The sequence below is a fragment of the Anneissia japonica genome, unplaced genomic scaffold (genome assembly GCF_011630105.1).
Source record: "Anneissia japonica isolate Jap-2015-1 unplaced genomic scaffold, ASM1163010v1 scaffold2003_len1103335_cov173, whole genome shotgun sequence".
NCBI classification, from domain to species: Eukaryota; Metazoa; Echinodermata; class Crinoidea; order Comatulida; family Comatulidae; genus Anneissia; species Anneissia japonica.
In genome coordinates this window covers 948,015-953,104 of record NW_022758706.1, presented here as the reverse complement: position 1 = coordinate 953,104, position 5,090 = coordinate 948,015, and the positions used below count along the sequence as shown (strand labels likewise).

Sequence of the window (5,090 nt, the reverse complement as noted above, 5' to 3'; positions counted from 1 at the left end):
CCCCATGACCCAAGACCCCTGTTACGCGCCTGGGTACAAACTGGCGTAAGTTATAAACCTATGGGTTTTCTGGGCGGTTCATAATTGCTATTAATCACTACCACTAGCGCTAACAGGACACGTCGCTGTTGGTTAACGCCGTGTTTTTGATAAAGGGAGGCCGTGAATTCGAATCGTGCCTTGTTGTTTAATTTTCCCTTTTTGTATAAATGAACAGTTTATGCAATTTGAGACAAAAAATTTGAGCAGTTTATAAGATAATTTTTTTTTTTCGTTTTATAGACACCCATATAGGGTAAGTATTTCTTTGTTTTCCTCAATTTATTCTGATGAAATATGTGCCTGGGAATATTTTTATGATGATTTGGAAATACTTCCAATGAAATAATTGAGAAATAATCGTAGGTCTTCGTTTTATAGGTCTTCGGTCTTCGTTTTGTAGGCACCCAGGGTGTCTATAAAACGAAGACCCTTGGTCACAAACAGACGTCCAATAATTCCGTAATTTTCATTTTGTGACTGCCTGGTGTATTATGATTGAGATAAAAAAGAAAAAATAGGGGTCTTCGTTTTTGGGTCTTCGGTCTTCGTTTTATAGACACACTTAATATAATATTTCACCTAAAATATAAATAACAGTATGGGTATGTGGTGTGGGCATATTGTCACTCACTAACAAAAAGTGAAGGTATGGTACGTTTACGTTATCTGAAACTTAGCGGTGTGTCATCGACGAATCACCATCATCGACTCATCAGAAGCTATTCTAGCAACCAACACGACCACTAATCCTCAAACAACAACCTACCAACTGCTGAGCGGAGTGTTCGCATGCATTTGTTGTCTGTCGAGGCTAGGCCTACAAAAAACATTCGGGATAAGGTTGATCCAAGGTATTATTTTTACATATTGACTTTATGCTGTGTTTTATATACTGTATTTATATGTATATCGTTCGTTAGGCCTTGTCATTTATGCTACTATTTTAGTTAAATGAGAAACGCCGGTTCTAGTGCTAGGCTAAGCCTAGCCTTAGGCTAGCAAGCCAAGGCCCTAGCTAGGTAGCCTAGCTAGGCCCAGGTAGCCTAGCTAGGATAGGCTTAGGCCTATAAGGCCTCCCTACTCTCTACTCTAGACTAGGCCAGATCCTAGCTACTCTAGACTAGGCCAGATCCTAGCTAGGCTTATATCAGTTAGGCCTAGGGGTGTCTATAAAACGAAGACCGAAGACCCAAAAACGAAGACCCGTATTTTTTATTAATTTTTTAATTATTTCTCAATTATCTTATTGAAAGTATTTCAAAATCATCATAAAACAGTTGCCAAGTACATATTTCATTATTTTATCACGATTGGGAGAAAAAAAAATGTGGGTCTTCGTTTTTCGGTTCTTCGGTCTTCGTTTTTAGACACCCATATAGGGTGTCTATAAAACAAAGACCCTTAATTATCTCGTCCATCCTATGTTGGTGTCACTACCAAATGACTGATGCTGCACATATGCTTCACTATACCACATTCTTACTGTTTAAAACATGGAACAAGGTTATGAATGAAATATTCAAGGTTTTTGTAGGCCCCAAAAATATGCATACCGCTTGGCCAAGCCTAACTTTCGTTTAGAGGGTAGCAGCGCCAAGATGCGCTCAACCACCAGCCGTGGACGTACAACATTGGTTGCTGCTTTGGAACTGGAATAAAGGGTAAATCCTTCAATTGACTCAGATTCAGGCAACAATGTGCTAAGAAGACGAATAGTTTACTATATATACATAGCATTAATTGATTTAAAAACATTATTTTCATCATGATTGAAAGAAAAGAAATGTGGGTCTTTCAATAAGATAATTGAGAAATAACTGGAGGTCTTCATTTTTCGGGTCTTCGGACTTTTTTTTTGTAGACACCCATATAGGGTGTCTATAAAACGAAGACCCTTGAAAATTTCACCAACAGACGCCCAAAAAATTTCGTAATTTGGATTTTGTGAGAGCCTGGCGTATTATCATCAAAATGAAAGAGAAAAAATAGGGGTCTTTGTTTTTGGGTCTTCGGTCTTCGTTTTATAGACACCCTTAGGTCTAGGCCCTAGATTGCATTTTGTACCAACAATACGCCTTTTTCACGCTGTGGTAGACATCTTCGATCACTGACAATCAAGGCTGAGCAGCGAAGCGTAACCAACAGAAATAACATAGTTTCTGGAGGTCATGTTACTCAAAAAGCCATATATTCTTGACGGTAAGTCGTGTTGTATTGTATTGTAGGCCTATGTTTTTAAATCGCAGAATTAACACTGGATTGTTGCTACACTGACATTTCTGATGACATAAATGGAAGGTAAATGGTAATGAGCGATTTACATAATATTAATGTATAAAAATTCTTAGGCTACTATTGTTCACAGAATGATGTCGTGTATGGTTTCTATAACGGATACAGGATGTCTGCTCAGGATGCAGAGCTGCTCAGAATTAATTCATTTCCCCTAACAACATTAACACATTTTTACATGAAATTATACTAGGCCTACAGGAGCAGATTAAAAAAAATAATTAGTTCTCAATTTTTATCTTAACCACATCGTCATGAGGCTTGGTGAGGCAGGGTTGGGGTACTTACGCCTCCCCCCTCCCCCATGGTAGAAGTTAGTTTCACTAAGTGGTTTGAAGTCATTGGAATAGGGGGATAGTTCGGCCTTCCCCTCCCCAGGCCGAAACCAGTCCTTGCCCCTAAAGACCAGACTTCAGAATTCAATTCAATGTTTTAATTCAAACCATCCTCCAAAATGCACTTCTCCTAACGGAAAAATCGGAATCCGCCCCTAAATTTAATCTTGGGTACCGTACGTTATCTCGATAATATTTAGCCTAACCCTAACCTTCTTCAGCGTAAGGCACCGTATTTTTGAACATTAAATGCGGAATACCCTGGCTCTACTACTTGGCTAATAGTCGGCCCTAGGTTGTGTTGTTAGTTTCTGTGGTTATTTTTTATGGGATTGTCAATGCATAGGTATACGTATGTAGCCTGTACGACGATAGAGACTAATATACTTTTTTTTTGCAATAATTTAATTACAATTCCCCCTGACAAACACTGATAAACTGGCTGTAAAGATAGTCAAAATAGAAGCTTTCGACCCGCTGGAGTTCTCATTATTTTCCATCCATATCATATATAGTTTTCCCGTTTCCATTTCATACCCTCTCCCCCTCTCCGCAGCCGCTGTTTGGTTCCTAAGACGATTTGTTGGTAATCATACCCTCTTCGCAGCCACTATTTGGTTCCTGAGACGTCTTTTTGGTAACTGCGCATGCTCGACATGGCTCAAAAATGTCACTTGCTCAATGCACATGCTCACTGGCTGTCTAGCATTTCCAAGTGCATGCTCACTGTGTTTTTATGGATAATTCACGGACGTTATTTGGTGACTGCGCATACGCATTGCTTAGTTTCGGAATTCCCATTTTTTTTTTTGTAGTAAAAGCTACCGCTACGTACAGTTTCTTAATGACTATTTCCTCTTGATCATTACAGCCTAAAGGTGCGGTACGAAAAATAAGTTCACTAAACAAGCTATAAAAAAAAAGTCATGTCTAACATATGCTACTACTCTTTATGTCAGGGCACTGCACAAATAAACAAGCTTTTAAACAAATTTTAAAGCATTTGAAATCTATTCATGCATGATTTTCTTTGATATTAAACATTTGTTCCAATTATATTACAGTACTGAACTCTGTTTTTCTCATCTGGTGTTCAGTTTAAGTATTGAATTAGTGCCCTGGTTCTCAAATATTTTTAAATGGTGCCCACTGAAATACCAGGTTAAAATCAGTAGTAGTAGTAGTAATCAGGGGCGGATCCAGAGATGTCTGAAAGGGGGGCCCCGAAAGTGGGGCCCCGAAAGTGGGGCCAATCGAGATAACACTACCCTATGAGGTCTGGGGGAATTCCCCTGCGAAATTTTTGTGTTCTAACCACCCAAAAATAACCTCTGAGGCATTTTGGGTGATCAATTTTTTCTTTTTCTTTCTTTCTTATTTTTTCTTTACCTTCCAAAAAGGGGGAGGGGGTGCCAGCTGCCCCCTCCCTAACTAAATCCGCCCCTGGTAATACTTTACAGTAGTATCTTTTCACAATATGTGGACACATTTGGATAAAGTAGTAATGGGAGCTACAGTAACTATTAAGTGATACCCAGACAGTGTGTCATTAGATCAAATTAAGTCCTAAATTAAGCACTTAAATAATAGGTGTCCTTCAATTGTTGGTTCTTTGTTAGCATAAATCAACCAGTAATAAGTACCGGTAGTATCACAATTACAACTTAGCGTTGCTGGTATTGGCTATTGTTTGATGGTGAGATATTCACACATGTCACCTCATTCATTATCTAAGATCAGATTCAATAGATTTGTGATAATATTGCTGGTTCCTGTAGGCTTATGTACATTAGGTTAATTGTAAGCTGTCATCTTTGCTTTCACATTTTGAGACAGTAGGAGAGTTTCAGGTTAAATGGTAGGTCATGTTATTATTTAATATAAGTCCCCCTCCAATTAAAGACTACTTTTGGTATGGGTGTTTCTATGGTCAATTTGGTCTCTAATTAGAATAATAAAGATAATAGATATTTGTTGATTTGGGAATACATAAAAGTGGTCTTTAATTGGAGGTGGTTATTATTGGTTGGGTCTTTAATTAGAATTAGATATATTTCTCAATAAGTTGCTCATATTTATCATTAGAATTGTTAATTTATCAAGTCTGTTATAATACATTATATAGTATTGTACCTCCATAAACTAGGTGACAAAGCATTGGTTTGCATTCTTAAGTACATTTTAAAATTTTTTTTAAAAAGTAAATTATCTTATCATTAATGAACTTATTTATTTTGGTTGGATTGGATTGGATTTATTTGGTGTAAACACCAAGGATAGCCCACGAAAGTCTAGAAGAAGACTTATTTCCAGTGGGGTCCTTCTGGTGGTGATTGGACAGTACACCGGGCTGTCTCTTATACACATCTAGATGTGTATAAGAGACAGATTTCAAGACTTCTAGATACGCCACTGTCAGCC

General features: G+C 37.9%; 1 protein-coding gene across 2 annotated transcripts in view; it reads left to right on the top strand.

Annotated features, from left to right (window-relative positions):
- Positions 1-739: 739 nt before the first annotated feature.
- The window catches only part of LOC117125376 (3-oxo-5-alpha-steroid 4-dehydrogenase 1-like), an 11,928-nt gene continuing 7,577 nt past the window's right edge, over positions 740-5,090 (top strand). The window contains exon 1 of one of the 2 annotated variants that reach the window (XM_033271867.1): positions 740-893. The gene's annotated coding sequence lies outside the window, so the exon portion shown is untranslated. Of the gene's footprint in view, positions 894-4,393; positions 4,528-5,090 lie in introns of those variants that run through there. The other variant, XM_033271870.1, reaches the window with a different exon arrangement.